Genomic DNA, 23,719 nt, shown 5'->3' on the forward strand with positions numbered 1-23,719 from the left:
GCACATGTTATATATTGTTCCATATGATTCTATTTAAAGAAATATGGTAGCCTGTCACAACACACACAAAGATAACATATAAACGTACCTACATATCTTTTTTTTCGCTCTGTTAACGAAATATTGTTCTTAACATTGGAAAAAAATCTCACAAATAGTACTCGATATTTGATTTTAAAATTTTCCTATTCATTTAACATGTAAACCTACGTTTTTTTTAATTATTTAAATCTCAGCAGCATTTCACGTTATTTTATTGTCCGTAGGCAATAATTATATGTTGAGGAATCTTTGTCTTTGAAAGTACCCATAGTAGGATCTATGTGAGTTGAATGGTTTCACTACTAAAAAATTTTAGTTTTTTTTATTTTCACCAGTTTTAGCATTTTTCTCATAAATAACTGGTCTTACAGCAAAAATGACATTAAATTTGCTATAAAAAGGTCCTCAGTATCTAACCTATAAAGTCCAAGAGATAAATAGAATCAAATGTGTGAAAACTTGTTTTATCTTTATGGGAATCTAGATATTTAAGGAGAATTTGATTTAGAAGAAAATGAGACTATTTTCATTTTAGCTAGGAGAAAATACATTTGCTAAATCTAGAATTTTTAGGAAAAAAATTAATAGCGTTAATTAATAATATTATTCAAAATCATCAATAATTTCTTTGGAGAAATTATTAGGAAGATCATATTTACTCCATCAATTAAAATTTGTGTAAGAATATTTTGAAAACTGTAAATTTTGTAAAAATTTTAATTTTGACCGTTAAACTGACGTCATCTTCTAAATTAAAAATTGATTAGTGTATTTTAGGTTGTGCTTATTCAGTAGTCAGGCAAGCAAAAATTAATTTTACTTTTTCATATAAATAAATTTTCCCTTTCGTACTTACAGCGTGAACTAAATTGATTACCAACGGAATTATTTATTAGAGATATCTACTGAAAAGTAAAGGGTGTCCCAAAACTCACGCAAGAAGTTATTTTGATAGAAAACAAAGGTATTTCATAATTTTTTTATTTATTCATATACCTACAGTCTAGGGTTATGTGTGGAATAGCATATCGAGTTAATGACCTCCCCGGCTTTGCTGACACATACGCACATGCGGCTGAATTTAGTTTACAGCGCTCAATTGCCTTCAAGACATGGATAGTGGTAGGCTTGTTGGCATAAACCTCAGACTTCAAAAAACTCCGAAGCAAAAGTCCAACGGCGTTAAATCGCATGATCTGAATGGCCACTGCTGATTTCCAAAACGGGAAACTATAGCTACGACCAGGAAATGACCGTCTTGTTGAAACCACGTGTCGTCTACATACATATCTTGCAATTTAGGCACAAAATACTGAATTATCAAATCGCAATAACGAGCACGATAAATTGTTATTGCCTGACCAGCCAAATTTTCTAAAAAAAAAATGGTCCGATGATGCCTCCAGCCCAAAATCCGTTTCTCAATAATCACTCCTGGATTTTGTGAACCCCAAATGCAAGAATTTTATCGATTATTGAAGTCTTCAATATGAAAGTGAGCCTCGTCGCTGATGATGATTTTGTTCGAAAAATCAGCATCCACTTGTTTTATAATCCATTCAACAAACTCTTTTCGCTCTGCGTGGTCAGTATGCTTCATATCTTGCGTCAATTGACCAGGGTGCTGAAATGATGTTCCTGGACTCTCAACAACACTGTCACGAACTGCTTCGATGTTTTGTATTGACTGACTTGTTGAAGGAAGACCAGAGTATTTAGTATCATTAATTGATCCAGTCTCCTTGAATTTTTTTAGTTAATGTCCTCGCAGTTATGAAATTAAATCACTATTCCGACCTATTTTGTACAAGAATTGCGAACTGTAGCTACCAAACCTTTATTATTTTTAAAATATTGTTAACTGTCAGGCTGCCTTTTTTTAGTTGGCAACACATTACCGCACAAAGGCGCAAAATTCAAATTTTGCATGAATTTTGGAGTACCCGATAGTACCGTATTTAACACTTAACAACATTCCACTGGAATAAATATTTCCCCTATGGTTGAATTTTATTTTAAAAAATACATAAAGACCTCTTTCTCCCTAAAATTCATTTGTGACTTCAATATGACCAAAAAAATTCTTGAACCATTCTAATGAAATTTTTTGTGTTCTTTTCATTAGAGTAATTTGTTTCTCTTTTTTTGTCCACCTTCTTAACTATCATTTTTGAGAAAATTAATTAATTTTTTCTTGAATTACCTATATTTATTTAAAAAGAAATAATTGTAATATGGAACAAATTACACGATGTTTAAAGAAAGGTTCAGCTATTTTTTTCAATTCAACTGCAAATCGTGTAGTTACAGCTGGTTTTTAAAAAAGAAACATTTTCAAATTTTTCTTAATAAAATCCAATACGAATTGAATTGTTTTCTTAATGGTTTGTAGATAATGCGCATAGTCCCATCAAATGCACTATTACGTTTTCCTGTACAACACTGTATATAATTATTATGTCAAAGTATTCTTGAGGAGCATAAGTTGTCACTGTTTTACTTGCATTACAATCTTATATAATTGTTGACCGGGTCATTAAACTCTCTTTCTTTTTCAATCCGACAGCCCACTATTATTTATCGAAAAATGGAATTAATAAACTCGAACTATCTGAAATTTTATCTTTTGAGTAGTAAACTAACCTACCTTTAAATCATTGTCTAGTTCCAATAAATTACCCTCCATATTTACAATATATGTACTAAAAAACTGATACAACTTTCTGCAATGACCATTTTTCCATTGTTATAAAGACATTTTGTATCAAAAAAATGTAAAAGCAAGGCCACTTATCAATAACGAAAATTCATTTCATTAATCATAAATTTATCATACATTTTTCAGTTAATATTAAATCTTCGGAAAAGTCACCTTGGCGGTAACATAAAAATGGCATTCCAGTTTATTAACGGAACACTGCGTTAAAATTATTGCCATTCCCATAATCAGCACAAGTCATTAAGTCCCCACTGTTTATTCATAATTCTTAAAAGGAATCGTTATAAAAACGGCTCTCCCGCCTGGGGTTGAATTTGCGTATTTTTCCCGCCACAGTCAGGCGATTCTCCCGAACCAGCAAAGTGCAAGTCCTGCCTAGCCTCCTCGGCGAGAATATGCACGGGATTAAAGTGATGGGTAATTAACTGCAATATTTTTAAAACGGAAAATGTCAGTGCGCCAATAAAAAGGCATGGCACATCAACCAAAAAATAAAACTCTTCCTTATCACAATGTCTTTGAATTATCAAACAGTCTACTGAGGCTCGTAAAAATTAACATAAGAAAAATTAATAGCTTTTACGCATAGACATAAAGATGTTCGTATAACTTTATATCTCTCTACAGGACTGTATCAGTAATTTAGAGAAAACAGAAAAGATATAAACATCTAATATCGTATTGAACTCACATAGCAAATACAGATTTCACAGTTTTTTGTATTTTAAATAATTGAATAATTAAGTTCATATAAATCCAATAAAACTATTACTCCATTAATTTAAAATAAAAACACACCGAGTTCCAGAAAATGAAGTAAGGCAAATACGGAAATGTAGAAGAAAATGGAATCAATATCAAACAACGAAAGGAGAGGATGGTAATGATACCTTGTTGCGAGTAGGTACAACTAGAGCAACAAAATATTTGTATTTCCAGAAATAAAGAAACAAGTGCTTATGCAGGGTGATTCAGAACTTTTTTGATTGTACAGAGGACTCTTACAAATACAATTTTGTAAAAAAAAATCAAAAAGGGCACTTTAAAAATGATTTAAAAATACACTCCTGCACGGCACTGGAAACTGGTCCAATGTAAAACCTGACCTTGCACAAGGCAAAACATGCAGTCGGCGATTGGCATGGCGGCAAAGTGTCATACGGACAAAAAATTGAAAGGAAAGAAATAAATACAATTTTATAACATATTCAAATCAACAAATTCAATTGTTCCTGCCGTTATTTAATTAATAAAATTTATTTGTGGTTTTAATTAATAAAATGATTTGACATACCTACGTGATGTTACAACAAAATTTTGTCCACCGACGTGTAAACACATATGGGTCCATCTTACCCAGTTTCTACAAACTAACACAAAAATGTTTTCTTGCTTTACCATAACATAAGTGTTGTCTTGTCATCAGAAATTAAAAGGATATCCATCAACTCGAGTTGCTATACACGTAAGCCATTTTTGACACTTGAAAAAGCTACTGTAAACACTATCGCAAAACATTAATACGAAAACCGGATTTCAATATTCGAGAGAGAGAGCGCATTGCGCACAGCGCACAACGCGAATGGTGTTAGCAACTACAGTAACCCAGCAATGTAAGGGTTGAAAATACTACAACTTCAATAATTTTTTTGTCGGAAACTATGGGGATTTTACAAACAATTTTTCAACTATATTGACTATATTTTTCATGACGCATATGTTCCAAATTTTTTTGGATAAGTTGTGAATGACCCTGTAAAGGCAAAGCAGGTGATGAAGCAAAAAAAACTTCCTATGCAGTAAGTTGTATTAGAACAAACATTGAACAGAAAATGATATTGTACCAGACAACTACATTAGGTTTACTAAATTTTGCAATAACTGTTCTATTGGTTGGTGAAAATACATACATCTGAAATTGGTAAAGGAACTTTTTCACAGATAGTTTACTCAGTAATATATTCTGGAGTAGCTTGTTTCAAGATTTTGTTACTGAGACCTATTGTTGTTTAATTCAATTTTGTAGCTGATAATATGCCAAACTTTTATTCAAAGAGGCAGCTGTTTGTTAAACGTGGTGTGATCTTCAGAAGACAATGCACAGCAAAGCGTTAAAAAAGGCGTAACTGTTGTTAAGTGGTAGACCAAAACGTTAACAGTAATGGGCATTCGAGTCATACTCTATAACGGATTTAAATATGGTTGAGATAGAATTGAAAAGCTCAACAAAGAACTGCAGTGTGCATTGTTCATCATGCAACTGTAAAGTTAATGTACACGTATCTCCGCTGCTGTGAAAGTGCTCGAGGCCATACGTCGTACTAAGTATAAGATGGAGTGTTGTGTAGCCGAACGAACTACATTTTTCATTCATTATAATAAATTTATCGTTTCCTAACTAATATTTTAGCCTCCGGGAATATGTGACCAAATTGTCTTAATGGGCTAAGGGCGATGAAAGAGACACCAATAACAAATACAAACCCCATATGTGTATATATGTAGGTTATACGCATCAAATGATGCGCAAATTATTATTTACGTTCCAAATTTCCTACAAAACTTAGAGAACAATATTCATCATGGAACTAGACAAAAATTAACTCGTCTGAGCCTCTATACTTAATGCTTCTTAAGATCTACAATCTTAAAGAATTCATATTTTCGTAATTTTAAATACGTAAGTATAAGGAAGTAGCTAACACATCTCAAGGAACGTACCCAATCGATGGAAGAATAAGGTTGAAGTACACTTAGGGGCTACAGCGCCTCTCCAACAACTCTCCAATGCAGCTTATCACCAAGCATTAGATACTTGGACATAATTATAAAAAAAAATAGAATAAACTGCGCGGTCCAGGCAAATGGTTATCTAAGTCAGTCTCAACATTTACAAGTTGTTTGTGTGAATAGAAGTTTATGGTGATGATTGTTTATCCCGTGGTTCATGAGTATAAGAAGTTTAAAAATGGTTGTGAGGACATAAATGATCAACAACATGTTGGCCAACCGAAATCCGTGATCACCGCAGATTCCATCAAAACTGTGCGTGAATTCACCAAAGATCAGCCCAAATCTTCATTGAAATTCATAAAATTGGAATTGAGCACCTCAAAAACATCAATTTATTGTATTTTGACCCACCATTTGGGCTATTGAAAAATGTGCGCACGGTTTGTTCCGCATAAGTCGACTGACCAAAAATTGCTCAGAATTCAATATCCGAAGGAGGCCAAAAAGAACAAAACATTTACAACATTGTGACTAGTGATGAAACATGGAGTGTTCAATATGATCCAGAAACCAAGCGCCACAGTGCCGAGTGGAAGGCGCCAGACGAGCCAAAACTCAAAAAATCTCTTTTGGAGAAGTAAAAAGTGAAAAAAACCTTCAAGGCATACATAAATTACTGAGCCAAAATCACAGATCATTAACAATAACAGTAGGACTGCTAATCAGATATTACAATGTCATAAAACATCTGGGTAAGTACTGCAACTGCAACATGTAAAGACAACCCTTGCAGGTTCTGCTAGGATGAAAGAAAACCAACGCACACGTATTATGCCAGTGTGAAGCATGCGTTATGTAAGACCGGAAAATGGGTGCTCTGAAGCAGACACTGTCAATGTCATGGACCCTAATTATACTACTAAAATTTTTTTTATACGTATATAATTTACGATCTTACTGGTGACAAGAGGTGGCTTTATCTTGTATTATATCATAAATGTACCAGTTTTGATCATTTTCGGTAAGAACCCTAAACACATCTTCTTAATGACCAAAATACGTGTATATGAACTAAATTTGTTCAGAATAATAAAATAGTAAAATGTGTCGAAGGAAATTTAACAGCCGAATGGAAAATCATTGTTATTGAATCACAACTGATAAATATGAGGAAGGAAAAAGTAGCAGTTAGTTTGACGCAAAAATATTTATTATATTTCCTTAAATGACAAATAAATATTAATGAGGATAAATTACTCCACCTAACATATTGAGTAAATCTATATTAATACAATAATTACTTATTTGCTTAATCTACATAATAAAAACGTCCATATGAACTTGCCATATTGATATTATTAAAAATTTGAACAGTATTTTATAGGGTTATCTATAACTGTCCTTTCAAGAAATGACTAACTCAAAATTTTTAACTTTATTTTTGCAACAGTTTTAATTATTTTCCTCTTTATGAATATGTTTCAAATTCATTAATAAACCGAAACTTTCAGGATAAGGATTAGTAATATTGTTATTGACTGACATATCCATACATCCGTTATACTCATCTTGCATATTATTACTGTTTTATCTACCTCGACTATACGAGTATTTGCAATTTTCCATGCTTACAACACGTGCATTTCATTGATGTTACATTTTTCCTGCATGGTGTAAAACCATTTTTAAAATTACTAGGTTTGTTAACATCTATGGTCTAATGATTTAACATACTGTATTGGTTATGCTTACACGAATTAATTATAAACTTCGTTTCAACATTCCTTTACTGGGTAGAGAAGAATGGGATTGGAACAGAATTAACCTATTGAAGGCAGGTAGCCATTAGTATACAAGCAGTTCCAAAACTTCAGAGGGAATGTTCAGGAACCAGAGTATATAGTTGCAATCTGAGGAAGACCAGAGTGTAAGCTTTGGTATCTACGGAACTATTTTTTAGGAAGAAGTAAGTACATACCATTGAGTTGATTATAGGAAGGCTAGAACAATTGCAAAATACACTCAAGACAATCAAAATTTTTAGAGACAGCCGAGTAGCCCCTGGATTCTACCGATGTAATACAATAATAATATGGAATTGCCAGGAAGCTCTGATATGGTTAGAAAATAACAACAGAATGACTTTGGTCCAAATTAGGTATCACGATTCATTCAGGTCTTCAGAGATATGGAATGGCAGACTATGACAGGGCAAGGTACTACCTCGACCTTTATTGGACCAGAGCATAGTTGGCATAGTTTCTGCTGCTGCCAAAGCATCCCTTCTAATTTAGGAATGGGAAAGAAGCAGGCCTATCGGGAAAAGATCTGGAGATAAATAAGTTACACCTGGGAAGTTTAGAAGGCCTATAACTGGTTAAAATACGCAAGTTGGATTTGGTATCACGAGACTGAATTATATTTAGAGGGTGAAGAAACGGCAGAACACATATTATGTACGCAGGGGAAAGTACTTGGTTTTCTATTTTCGACAAAACTACTAAACTAAATCTAAACTTCTCAAAATTTTTCGTTTCAAATCTTATTTTTCCTGATCTAGCTATTCTTAGCCTACTTTTACAATAATTAATTTCTAAATCTAATTCACTTTAATCATCGTCTTTAAGATCCTGCTGAATGTGCCTTCTTTCTGATTCTATGACCATTCTGTAGTTTATCCTCCAGTGATTTTCTTTAAGCCACCCTGTATTGGTTTCCCTTTTTTTGGGATTTCTTGAGCGATCCTGTATCTTTTTCTACTCTTGGGTTTGTTTGGGCTACTCTATACATATTTCCTCTTCGATATGAACCTTACTTCAATGACTTGTTGCTTGTTCCCTAACTTTTTATTTTGATAAAATTTTAATAGATCTTATTTTTCCCCAAACTAATTTTTTCATGTAGGTACTTAGATCTAGATCTTTTCTTTACCTTATTCATGGTTTTTTGTTTCGTGCTTTCACTTGTAGAAATTTGTATAACCTCACTTAATTTTTATTTATAACAATTTATATCATTTTAGTTTGGTGTTTCTGAGCCTGCACTGAAAATTCATTTGCTTTTATGTTTCAGATCGATGTTAATAATTTTCTATAATTCTAGAATTCTATGGAAACTTATTGTTTTTCTCGCCTTCACTTCATTTCTTAAAACTGAATTGTTTTTTGTATTTACTTTTTAAAATTATTCTTTCATCGAGGGCTGATTCAATAAAATAAAACAAATTGTTCCTATATTTAGATATATATTTTCATCTTAAACAGACCCTAACAGGATGCCAAAATATTTACACTTTTTAGAAGTAATTCAGTACAGAAAATGATGTATTAGAAGGGTGTTCATATTTGGTCAACGTACCTCAATTAACAGATATCTACTTTTGAGACACACGTAAAAGCAGCAGGGTCTCACTCTCTTCAAAAAATTTAAACTTTAAATATTCCAGTCTGTAAGTAGAGAAGTGTACATTTCATGAAAGTATACAGTTCAAATTTCGAATTCATAACTAATTACGTGATGTTCAGAAACAATCCGTCGAGCCTAATTAATTTTTAATATAAAACGCTTCAAAATCAGACCTGAAGAATATTAAATGGATATTTATCTTTCCTAAATCAGTCGGATGAAGGGATAAGCGCGATCAGAGATTGGAGAGGTGAGAGTTCGAGGAAAGACGTGAGGTCTGGTCACTGTGGGGCACACGCGGATCAATTCATTATACTCTGGAGAGGGTCCGAATTTGCACCGTCATCTTCGAGCTTTCCTCACACGAACACCCTAACAAATGCCGATTACTGCTTTGAAAAATGATACCACGGTCTGGCGTGGTGATGTTTCAGTTTTATATCCTATCGGATATATTCAAAGTTGGTTTATTCTTTAATTCAGATTCGCGGCTTTATTTTATACATTATTCAAGTGTTGGGGCCCTTCCACTTTTAATAAAACATATATATTAGAAATACAATTCTGCGTATTGCTTTGATTCACTCAAATGTGCACTACACTTCAATAATAAAATGTCACCACCTATTTAAAATTTTTAATTAACTAAATAAAAACTAAATTAATTATACACATTATAAATATATTTAGTTAATAACAAGCTAATTATGTTAATTTATGATATAATAAGTATAATATTTATATACAGTGCGTCCCAAAAGTACCGCAAAAAATTCGTATTATTTTATGTTTATGTTGCGTTTTCAAAACGCTAAAACACGTTAATTAGTAAATATGTAGGAATTGTCATTTTGTCGCGTTGGTTGCTTAAACCTTTTTTGCTCTATTATAAACCCATGACGTTATCGACATTTTAATTAGCACTACCTAACTTTTTAAGCATAAATGGATAGCTCTTTTGAAAGGAAATGCGTCGATATAGGGTTTGGTCTACTTTACTTTGATAGGTGCGAAAAAAAAGCCAACGATTGGAATGGACGTGGTTTAAAATAACAACAAAAGTAGATATCACAAACTGATGCGAGAACAGTGCCACAGCAAAAAATGGGAATTTGTAGATGTTTTGTGTTTTGGTTGATTGTAGGTACATGTTTTTATGTATTGATATGTTGGCGTTTTCGGCGAGAGGACGAACGGCAGTGTGTGGATTTTTAGTGACAGCTAAATATAACATTTTGCCTATCATTTTCCGTCACTGTCATTGGCCTTCTAGATCTAGACAGATCTCTAACATGTTCAGCGTCTTCAAATTTGCGTACTAATCTGCATACTGTAGACGGAGGTATTGGTTGTTCTGGATACTTGGAATTGAATAATTGACATACTTCATCGTAACTACGGATCATATCTCCATATCCAAGCATAATTAGGATTTCAATTCTTTGTTTCTCATTTAAATGCAACACCATCGTAATGGAAAGTTATGGTATTTGTAACTGTCACATTGATATGAGGCACTATTGCATTCGCTAACTGTCGTCTTCAAAGCCTAGCCGCTGTAATCGGGTGAACCTACCCAATTTACATAAAAACATGTACCTACAATCAACCAAAACACATTTTTTGCTGTGGCACTGTTCTCGAATCAGTTTGTGATACGTACTTTTGTTGTTAATTCAGACCAATCGTTGGTAGTGCTATTAACAAAAATGTCGATGACGTCATAGGTTTATGAAACATAGCGCAAAAAAGGTTTAAGCAATGTGACGAAACGACAATTCCTATTTACTAACTGACGTGTTTTAGCGTTTTTGTGAAAACACAACACAAAATAAAATACGAATTTTTTGCGTTACTTCTGGGACACACTGTAACTTAGTAAGTGCTACGGAATTCGACATTGTAATTATGTATTTTTAACATTTTTTATTGCCCTTTTATTTAATTTCAAGTAAATAAATAACTTTTCTTGTCAAAAGGATCAGTAGTGTTACCTAACTATAAATTTGCCATACTAACAAGGTAGATAATTCCACTATTGTAAACACTATAACACATGACAAGTTGCCAGGTCTACGAAAACTGTTTTCATTCTCATAAAACTCTAATCAATATGACATAGAATTTACACAAGTATATTATTATAGATAATCAATATCCAGAAAGATTTGTTGATTGGACTTTTGAAAATAAGAATAACTTTCGAATACAACAGCAAAATGTACATATGGTAAAAATATCATATACAGGGCGATTCAGTCGTAATGTCATTAATTTTAAGAGAAGATAGGGAAAAATTAGTATAATACGAATACGCTATTAAAAAAGTTTTAAAATGCATATTTGTATTTACGCTGAAAAAAAATTCAAATCATTATTTAAATCCCTTTTCGGACCGCTCCCGACCCAGAAAGGTTTATCGAGAGTAAATCTTGACCTACTGCATTGTTCGGTCACTAACCCAACATTAATATTGTTAATATTGTAATATAGGTACTACAAACTGAATAATTAATTGAACATCATACTAAAAATTCATATTCAATTATAAAAGTGACTTATTGATTTTCAAAGACTAGTATGGTACCTACCTATTTAAAGTGGTGGTACTGAAAAAACACTCCATTCGTCCATAGCACTTAATAAAGTTGGAATCCGCCGCACTTTGATTTTGAAAACAATTACAAAATTCAACACGACAGTTGTTTCGCTTCAACGTTCGTACGGTCTCTAGTCCGCCAGCGCGTTACAAGGCCTTCCGAATACGTTGTTAAAATTAATGACATTATGATTGAATCACCCTATATAAAAATTTAATCTGAAAAATTAAAAGGAATTGGATTAACGTATACGTTTAGTATTAGGACAGTTTTTTTTAAATATTGTTTAGAAACAGTCAATCTTCTTTGCTTCTAGACTCCGCGTATACGCGCATTCCTCGATAGAAAAATTTAACTGAATTGGTATACAGTAGGTCGGGTTAGGCTTTTGTTTTATGTCAAACATACGAAGAAGATATAAATCGTAAAAAATGGTTCCGTTTCAGTTATCCCTGGCCTACAACCTACATAACATACAAACGCAGATACGGGGAGTTCTAGGCACGAGTATTTTTTAAATACATTACAGAACATTCAAACGTTACATTTACAGTATATAACTTGTGAATGTAGTAAACATGTTGACAAATCTTCGATACTTTTAAATATTAGAAGCGGATAATATCAGAAGTATATTAGAAATAACATGAAATAAAAACGTCATGTTATTCAATGGAATAATACAAATATTAATTTGGTGTAAATAAAGTTAAAAAATCCACGCTTATTTTGATAATAAGTAAATCTGTTTCAAACCATTCTATTTTTGTTGATTGAATATTCACAATAATGAGGTAAGTAATAATAGAACCAATATTACATTGTTTCTATTACCTGTACGAAAACATTGTTACATTTGACTTTTAAGTCTTTTTGATTAAAATTTTGAGAACGAAAATTGAGATTCTTGTTAGATATGAGTTTTTATTTATCTTCACAATCGTAAAGACCGCATTTCACTGAAGCTGGTGCAGCCTTGAGGGACCTACTTATTACAATCGCCTGGTATACTAGCCCAGTATGAGTGTATACCCATTTGTTGCACTACGTTTTGGAACAGCCAGGCTGGACCAACCTCAGTGAAATTCGGTCTTTAACACCTTTATAAATATTTAAGAAAGAAAATCGGCAATTTTTTTACTACGTATTAGCTTTTCTTAGTCCATCGTGTGCTGTGCGAGGGTCTCAAAAAAGTAAGCTCGATATGATTGTACGAGATTCTGTTCCAAGGTCTGGTACGGTGCTATGTATGATGGTCCGTTATGACCATACGCATTTAATTCAATGGTTACATTTAGCTTGGCACGTGGTGCGAGGTTGCGATGCTAGGTGCGACCTATGTGCGCTGCTTCGTTAGTTGCACAGATCAAGTTCGTACATTATTTCCTACTGACAAAATAAATCCTCTAGTTTAAACTCGTCATCGCCATATTTATCACGCTGGTTCATACGATCAACAAATTCATCATAGGAATTCATCATTTGGAACGGTATGTCACTTTACCATATTATTTCGATATAATCAGTTTTAATTTAATTTAATTTAATTTAACTACAGCTGATTTCCTTTTGCGCAACTCCTCTTTTTGGTCACTTGTTTCAGATTTTATGTTAATCTCAGAATTAATGCTCGAAACTAACGATAATATACTGGTTAAACAGCCAGAGATTCCTCTAAGTACACTTAACTTTTTCTTTATGATATTTCTATGTGCGACAAATAAATCGGAAGATGCCCTACAAATAACTGGATCTTCTACAACACTGAAGATGAAGAGACGTCATTGATCTAAAATTGAGTTTATCGAAATAAAATCGAGAGGCAATGATAAGGAGAGTGACACGCCATTCCAGTGTGATAAACATGGCTTAGACGATGACGAGTTAAAGGATTAGTCAGTGGGAATATGTGGAAATCTGATGTGTGCAACTATAAAACTAAGTACAACAGTCGGCTTGTTAGTCAGCAGCAGAAACAACAACTATAATGTGCATGGTTTCAAACGTGAGGATAAATACAAGATTTGTATTGTATTCTTAATAAAAAGTTTTAAAAAATTAGACTAGACTAAAATTTCTCTAGAACTTTCTATCCTATCGAAATAAAAAGGATAGCAGTTACAAGTATTACTGTAAATAGTAAACACAAGATAAATATAAAAATTTTAATAGAATCCTACATTTAGCAATTCCACCGTTAACAAAATATGATTGCCAAGTTGCATCCAACATTCTATGTCTAGGAAATAATCATTTTGGACACATATAAACTTTATATCATTATTCATTTATTGGTATCATATGTATATACCCTCAAATTATCCAGCACGTGTACTTTACATATTTTGATATTGAAATAACATTACTCAACACTTTTCCTTCATGAAATTTTTAGCATGTGAACCACGCGTAATATTGATCGTTAATAACTTCTGTTGGATAAAATTTTGCCTCCAAATATTATCTTGATCGCCACATTTTATTTAGTTTCATGTTGCTTGCCTGCAAATACTGTATGTTTCACATTTATTTTGAGTTCTTTTGAAGAAGCTATGAGAACAAATGTTTAACATCAAAAGCACAAGCAGAAAAAAACGACTAAATGAAGGCATTTTAATAAATTACTTATTAAGTAGATTTTATTTGGTCATGAGAATTTTGATTTACCTATATGATTTATATACAAAATTATAATTTATTGTGAAATTTACACATATTACAATTGCTAAATAATTCAATCTTTGAAAGAATTAGAGTCAATATCAAGAACTAGGCATCTTGGGTGTGATAGTAGATATATTTTACATACCTAGATTTTTAGTATTGAATAATACTGTTTCACTTCATTTGATAGGATATTTTTTTAGAAAAAAATATTTTATTTTATTATAATTAATTCAATACCTTTAAAATAGAGTAAAACATACGACAGCTTGTAATAAAACATATATTCTTAGAAAGGAACTGTTAAGTTTAAAAACTATTAAATCGCTGACTAATCAATTTTGAAATGAATAATTGTTCCATAAAAATAGATTATAAAATTTGCAATCCCTTACAAGTGTAACAGTAAAGATGATTAATAGTAAAACTGAATGCAATTTGCTTATACCAGGGCAGAGCAACGTTGGATGATAACTCGTCGAATCTAAGCTCAACGATGTGATGAACATAGATGTTTTAGTGCGAGATGATAGTATTATTAATAGTGGTGTCTGCTTTTCGGTTATGTGCAAGTCATTCTACGTCACTTCTCTCCCGTTGTTTTTGGTGATCGATACCGCTAACATCTCGTGTCATCACAACCGACCCATCCTCTTCATTTCCATCCCTTATGCTTATGTATCAACCGCAGATACTGCGAGTGGTGTACCGCCGAGGTTGCTATAAAATGCAAATTTCTTGCCAGATATCTATTACCGCTCCAAGGATCTCTTATGCTGACTTATTTCTGCCATAAAAGGGTAGGCAGACGTCACCGTTGTTAGTATTCTTACGATACTATCTAAATAAATTGTCGATCACGGTTATTCACTCTATTACAATTTTATCGTTTTACAACATTTTTATCAAGTACCTATTGGGGCAAAACTACATGTTTCCAATTGCAATAAATGCCATTCTAAATTTTAAGTACAGTTGTGAAGAAACCTATCTTCTCCTTTAGTATATATTTAATCAAATCGAAATAACAGAAAATGTTAATGTAATTCTAGTTTTTGTATTTAAGAAAGATGTAGTTTTATAAACTTATATGAACAATTTTATCTATGTATGTTCTCACAATTTAATTATTTTTAATTAACTATTACTTATTTACCTTCGATATCTAATAACAATGTGAAATTTACATATATAATATTACATTTGTGTACAAATTTGTAATTATAAAATATAATTTCAAATATTAATTATATACAGGATGATTCACAACGCGTGTAAGGAATCAAGAGGAAGATAAATACTAAAAATGTTGCAAGTTTGCTTTATAAATATATCTCTGTTTAATTATTAACGGTCTAGCAATTATAGGGTGTTGAAATTTAAAAAATATATTTGCAATAGCTCAGAAATATATTTATTTGTTGTAGATAGTAGGTAGTAGATATAATCTGTTTCACCTTGTAATTATTATATTAAGGAAAATAAGTACAAAATAATATTTTAAATCATTAGACGATCTTGTGCAAAAGATGACATCTGTTTCATACAGGGTGTTCTACAAACTCTATGCAAACTTATGGACATAGGTCAGATTCGTTTCTGTTTAAATGTTACAGGCTTTTTAAAATAATAATTTTATATTTCAATCAAAGTAGCCTGATAAATAAAAATGATAGTTGCTATAATAATTATTATTTTGTTTATTCATTTGACACTTAGTGTTAATGTGAAGAAGATTTTAGCAACGTTTCAGTGTGAACGTTTGGGGTAGCATTTTCAACAATAATTTACCACCTTGTAGTATAACAACCCCAGGTTCGATAAAAAAAGAATACAAACGTAGTTGTGGCCAAAAATATGTGATCGTCATAAGGAATACCTACGTTGTGTGTATCTATTTTTAATTGACCGGAAGGCGCTGGCTACTAACTTTTTTTTGAGGGGATGTATGGTTTAATTTTATAAAACAAAAGCAGAGTAAATACACCTAACTTTATTATTTACGTACAACAATCTTCAAATTAAACATGTGACAAATAGAAAGAACAACAAAAACATTAACAACCATTTAACATAAAATGAGAGTGCCAGGCTCACCTAGAGCTCCTGTGGGGAAAGAGCATGGCAGAGAAACCCACGATCGTTGCTCTTACCACCCAAATATAAATACAAAACAACCGCTAACCAAAGGCATAAATTAAGAACCTTTGCTAATGATAAATAAGACCTGTCTCATTTAATGTGTCACTAAATGTCATCTGTTACCTCATATTAGTCATACACACTTCCAAGTAAAACTGAAGAGGTTTGGTGTTAGTTAGCCGGCAGAGCCGGAAGGTACTGGAGTCCCATACGGGAGGCAATCCAGCTATAGTTGAGATTTCGGAAGATCCTTCATAACACTGGAGTCCCATACGGAAGGCAATCGAGCTTAATCCAGATTCGTTCCGCACGGGCGAAAATGTTAGTAAATTCAACAAGGCTCGTATAGACGTATGACATAAAGTGAGCACAAGAAATCAAAGAACAACCTAATCATGATAAAAAGTTCAATGTGAAACAAAGAAGTCGTTAATGCAATATCTAGGAAGTCACGACAATATACATATTTTAACATGTAATAAATAATGAGCAATCTTTAATAATACTTGTAACAATTTTATATTAGAAAAATACACGCCCCTTAGCGTAAGACAATGAAGGCTAAACATATACAGAATTATTATCATGAAACATCTATATTTTACGAACAACGTAATCATGACAAAAACAAGTTAGATGTGAAACAAAGGAGTCATTATTGTAATGTCTGGGCGCCCACACAATATATATATTTTAACATGAAATAAATAATGAGCAATCGTTAATAATAATTATAACAATTTTACCTTAGAAAAATATATCCCCTTGAGCATAAAGCAATGGAAGCTAAACATACAAAGAATTATTATCATGAAACATCTATAACCATCACAATCATAAGATTACGTAGAACAATTAACAACAAAGTACTTAAAGAATATTACCTGCTAACTAATACCGGTTAAACACTTAATTTCCCACTACTTCTATATATTTCACACTACACTGATCGTCTTACTTTTCACTCCGCGCTGTCCTCACTTCAACTACCTATCTTCAACTATTTAGGCTTCCTTCCAGAATTCCCTACCTAAGCGCTTGTTTTTTGTGCTTCCTTCTACCGACCGTTAATATTACTTTTTCATTATTATGCAACACTCATGTAACAGGTGACGTCGAAGTTGATAAGATAAGTACGGTTTTGCACAACCTGTATGTTCTAAATTATCATTTAAATGCAGATCTAGGTATATAGAACTTTCTTGGAAAACAACATTTTTTATTTCATTGATGACGTAGGGCTTAATATTGTTCAAAATATGTGATATCAGCACGATGGTGCACCACCACTTAGAGAGAGACAAGTAACTACTTGGTTAAATGATCATTTCCCGAATAAATGGATAAGTCAACAACGTGCAACAGACACATCGCCACCGCGTTCCCCAGATCCAAATCCTTTGGAGTTTTATTTATAGGGACATATGATGCATCTTGTATACCATCTAGAAATCACTACCCGTCAGCAGTTACTTGAAAGAATTTAGGATGCAGCTAACCAGATAAGAAATGATCCAAATTTTAATCCGTTGAGTGACGGAATCTTTAGTTTACCGATGTGAGGCTTGCATTCGAGCCGAGAGTGGACATTTTGAACAATTTTTATGGTCTTAAGATTTGTTAACTGCTGTTTAAACTGTAAACACAAATAATAATTATTGTTATAGTAACCATCATTTTTATTTATTTATCAGGCTACTTTGATTTAAATATGAAATTATATTTAAAATGCTTGTAACTTCTAAACAAAAACAAATCAAACCCACGCCCACGTATGTTTCTATAAGAAAAAATGTTGTGAAATTAACCCAGCTACCAGCTGTCAAAGTTTGTCATAGACCTTGTAAATACCCTGTATATTTACTACTGCCATTTTTGAGTTATAGAGATCCTCATACAATAATAACATGCAGTCGCACCTGAATAAGCAATGTAGTTATAATGATATTTCTTGAGTATTTAATTTTATCAAGAACTAATGAGTGTCAACAAAATTATGTTATTTGAAATTATATTATTCATAATTGTTAGTTTTTCGAGATAATAGTATGAAATAAAAAATATTGGATTTTTTGGGTCGCTTTATTTTACTGCAATGGAATACCACATTTTTTATTTGATGTTTGTCGTGAAAAATTAGTAAATTAATTTCGCACAATAAATATTTTTTTGCTAAATAGTAGAATTAATTACTATTGATCTGTTTTACTAAAAATAGTAGGTATCTGCTGTAATTGAAAAAACAAAAACAAATCATTCGAAAGCTAATAGAACCTAGTAGAAGAAATCGTAAAAAAACATTTTAAAAACTTCATAACTAAAAAAAGATGTGGGAAGAGTTTCTACAAATGAAAAATCGGAACGCTAAAGAAATTAATGAATTGAAAAATAAAAAGTGAAAACCGACAACCTAACAAAAAAAACGAAACAAAGTTATTGCAATAAAAAAATCGTTTACTCACATTATCTACATCATATAATTTTGAGATTAACTTCACATTTTGAACAGTAAAATCATTTTAAATTGAATTAATAAAATAGTATGTCTATTTATAGACTTAAAACTTGACAGTCCTTAATACAACTACTAATGAGGAGGAGCAGTTATAGGATGTTTTATTAAGTCGGAGGTCAAAAATAATTTTATATCTTCATTACCTTCTAAAATGAAGAGAATCAGCCATTTTTTATCATCTGCAACTGTAACAGGGTGTTTGGAAAAGTTGGTACAAAATTTAAAGAGGTGAAAGTAGAGTCAAAAATAGTAAAAAAAGTTCCTATATTGGTCCTCCGTTGCTGCGATATGGCCCTCCAAAGGGGTCTTATCCTTTGGATATTTTTTAAAATAACTTTCTGATTAAGATAATGGAATGAAAATTGTAGGTAATAATCATACCATAAGGATCTTTAAATATAATAAGTTTCATCAAAATCGGTTACACATAGTAGGCATCTTTCATGACAGTTTCGTTGTAATGATACTAATGTTTGCCACTTTCGCTTGCTATCATTTAAATTTTTATGTTTCTTAGTTGTGATCTTTATGTTTGGCTTTGCAATTCATTCGATTTTTTTACAACCATCGACCATCATGTTTTACTAACCGTGAATATGCCGATATGCATTTTATTTATGGTTTCTGTAATGGAAATAGTTTGGCGGCTCAAAAAGAGTGTCGGCAACGTTTCCCTGATAGAAAGCAACCTTCCGCAAGATTGTTTGGGAAAATTCAGGCAAGAACGATGGAATCAGGAGTCCCAACTCCAAGATATCGTAAATTTGGCCGTCCAAGGAGGCGTAGGCATGATTTAGACGAAGTAATTTTAGGATTTTATTAACGTAATCCTACTGCGAGTGTAAGAAGAGGGTCTGGTCATGATGGTTCAAAATCGAATGAAATGCAAAGTCAAGCACATAGATCACAACTAAGAAGATAAAGAAACGTAAGAATTCAAACGATAGCACGCGAAAGTGGAAATCAAGAAAAATAAAAACAAAACGGCAACAAGAAAAAAGCCCAACAAGGGAAAAAAATAAAAAAAAAAGTAACGAACCGAACCAAAACGTAATTAAAAAAAAAATGGTTCCGAACAAAACAAAAAAAAATCCAAAAAAAAGAAACAATTTTTCCTCAAAAAAAGCCAAATCAATAAAAAAAAATATTATGTGCTTGATAATTCAAAGGAATAAAAAAAACGAAAAATTTCTGTTAAAAGGGTGGTTAGAAAATTATCCTTATTTTGATGAAACCTATGATAGTTAAAGACAATTGTAAAATGATTATTACCTACAATTTTCATTCTATTATCTTAATCAGAAGGAAAGTCATTTTAAAAAATAATTGCTTTGGAGGGCCATATCGCAGTAACGGTGCTCCGGAGGACCAATATTTACAGGAACTTTTTTTACTATTTTTGGTTCTACTTTCACCTCATTGTACCAACTTTTCCAAACACCCTGTATATTTTTATAATAATGAACTATTCTTATTTATATACTTAACACCCTCTATATACGTGAAATTTTTATAATGTTTAGAAAATTCATAATAGCTCTCACAGTATCTATTAATACCGTGATAGCTGAAGAATATATCTCCACAAAATACTGAGAATAATGAATTTTAATTGACATTCTAGTATATTATTAATTTATTCAAGTGCTTTAATTTAACCCTATTCAATTCTAATTTAGTAGCACTTATTGCATCATGATAACTTTCTGTTGACTTTCTAGGTTTGGCAAGTAGGTTGTTCATTGAGTCACCATTTTTCTTGCAGTAAATTATATCCACAGTATTTATTCTAATATGTATATTCTTAACGTAATAATTATATAACTTATATAAAATTAAAATAGTCAGACTAGAAATACTATAACTGATCTATAAAACTTGAAAAATTTAGAATTTGTTAATGACGATGTATTAAAATGTTTCTAATAACCTATTTGTTAAAGTAACGTTATTTATTATATTTAATAATTTAACAAATCCTTCAAACTTACACAACCTTTGAAGTTATTAAATAAAGTAGCAGAAGACTTACGTTGGGCATAAAGAAATATTGTCGGTCCACAGAACAAGTAAAAAAGTATATTAAACGCTGGATTACAGAACTCCTGAGAAACCCGCGGTGGAATATAAAGGATTAACTGCTGGACCACCTTTGGTGAATGACTTGGTAAATCTTTGATCTCGCTACCGCATGACTGGCATTATTTAAATACAAACATCAAATAGTTCTGATTAGATAAATGGAATACACACAAATTACCAACTCCTTTCAAAAGCGACAATGGAATATGTGTCGGTGTTTTCATGTTTCAGAAGCAGTCGTCCTTTGTAGTTTTAATAAAAAAATTTAGAATGTTATTTTAATATTTGCTGTAGTGTCCAAAAATATTTCTCACTCCTATGAAATTATTTTTTAAGCAAGATACATCGAATTCGTTTCACAACAGATGATGAATTAAAATACTATTGTCGTATGCTTCCATATTGACTGACTCAATACTCAAATATAATGCTAATTTTTATTTCAAAATCTAGAGAAATTACGGTAGGTACATGGGTTTGAGGTGATAAAGACCTATCTGGTTCGATGTCCTTGCTCCCGTAGAATGTATCTTCATATAATTTCAAACGAGGAATTAACAAGGCTATTGTTTAAAGTGTCTTTAATGGTTTTTCTTCTTGTTGTTCTCGGGCTAGACGCTGCGGAGGCAGACCAGCTATGGACGGAACCGTTCCTCAGGCAATGGTGATCCTGTGAGACGTTCCGTAGTGGCCTCTGCAAATGGTCACATCCAATGTTTCTAAACGTTTCGTCGGTCTTCACTATCGGTATCTTCAGTTGTCTCTGCAAATGCTTCGCCACCACTGAGGTTAGCCCGAAAACAATAAGGACAGATCAAAGATTCCTAGCTAAGGCCAGGAAGTGAAAGGTAATTCTGTAACTGGTAGCGACCAGGCACACAGTCTATAACAAAGTTATTACCTGGAAAATACAAAGCTGTCCTCTCTATGACTTATGTGCATAAAGTGCATAAACAATTTCTCCAAGGTCACGATCGTCAAATTAAAGCGACAACAAGGCTGTTCAAAGATGACCATCACGAACTGTAACATCCAAGAATTGGGAAACTTTCCGAATTATCAGCTTCTAAAAATAGTTATGACTTTTAACAGGACATAATACCTGACCAACGAATTCAAAATATTTTTATTCTTGTTCTTGTTCTTGCCAACAACTTTAAATCAATCACCAATCACAACGTGGCCAAAGATGGAACAAATCGTCTGGAAGTCTTCCAAACAAATTTTCATTTCTGAACTGTGGATACAATAAGTATAGAAAGCAACCTAGATTCTATCAATTAATTACTTAATAATTGTTATTTATTATAAATACAGGGTAATTCACAAACGGTGAAACTTCCTGTTCTTTGGTGAATTTTAAGGGATCTTTCGTATAAAATTTGTATCTAGGACGCTTTGTTAAAAAGATTAATTTTTTAAGTTTAAGTCGAAAATCATGTTTTTTTTAAAAAAAAACATAAGAGCGTAGTCATTTGTAGAAAATTGAAAGACAAATCCGAAAATATCATGATTGTTACCGTAAAGCAGTGGCGTACTATTTTATTTTGAAAATTGAAAGACAAATCCGAAAATATCAGATTGTTACCGTAAAGCAGTGGCGTACTATTTTATTTAGAAAAATATGCCACCGATTCCCTGTATCTCCGCCATTGAAGCATCTAAATTTTAGAAAAAGGCCTTAAATTTTGGACAATATTTATATAAAAACATGTGCCCAATTTCCAATTATTTCACTAACTAATTTTTAAATTACCTATTAAAAAAAAATTAAAAATATTTTTTTAAGTTTAACACCCTGTATCTTTTTAGCGAAGATAAAAACTTTGCAGGAAAGACCCCTTAAAATTCACCAAAGAATACGAGGTTTCATTTTTGGTCACAATTTGTGAATCACCCTGTATTATGTTTAAAAATTTGTTTGCAAACAAATACTTGTTTTAATTAACATATTGTATTTAATACCTAATGGTGGCAAGCAATTCTTAAATTTTGCTGTAGCGTCATAGAAGCAACTGTGTCCCTACTGAAATTTAGAATTACATAGGAATATAGAAGCTTCTTATGTAATTTAATTAAGTATTAAGTTATATCTAAAAAATACTTCTATAACTAGTATCAACTTAATTTCCTTATACCGACGATTATTTTTTTGTTTGCAGATTTGGGGTTAAGGAAAAATAACAAAAAACTTTCCTCTATGCTTTTTAACAACGAAGAAAATGACGGTGAGCATAAAAGTAACATTAAGTATATGTTGTATTAATTATTTTGATTTGAAGGTAGCAGTATAGGTATATTTATAATTTATTTTCCTTATTTTTCTGTTATCGGGCACATAATTAATATATTAAATGCATATTTTATTTTTACTGAATGAATTTTTTCAGACAGTTTCAGTCAAAGCAAATTTGATAACAATATTTGGAAAATTTACTATACAAATATTTATTTTTACTTCAGATTATAACAGTCCCTAATGTAGAATGCGTAGATGATAAAATAATTTTCTTATTCATAAACGAACGTAACTTTCTATTTTCTATATAATTTTTTATAACAAGCAGTAATATTGAATAATTAAATATATCTGCTAATTTTAAAACCTAAATTTAAACTTTTATGTAACTTACGCATTTCACATATTCCTAAACTTTAATTAATTAAATTGTACTCTAATTTGACAATATCAGTGGAGCGCGTTGCCATAATTATTTACCTTTGAAATAGTTTATAAATTAATTGGAAGAAAGTTGTCTCAGTATAACAATTGTCTACTACCAAGAATAAATATACAACGAATTGTATATTTTTTAA

This window comes from Anoplophora glabripennis, unplaced genomic scaffold (genome assembly GCF_000390285.2).
Source record: "Anoplophora glabripennis isolate ALB-LARVAE unplaced genomic scaffold, Agla_2.0 scaffold65, whole genome shotgun sequence".
In the NCBI taxonomy this organism is placed as follows: Eukaryota; Metazoa; Arthropoda; class Insecta; order Coleoptera; family Cerambycidae; genus Anoplophora; species Anoplophora glabripennis.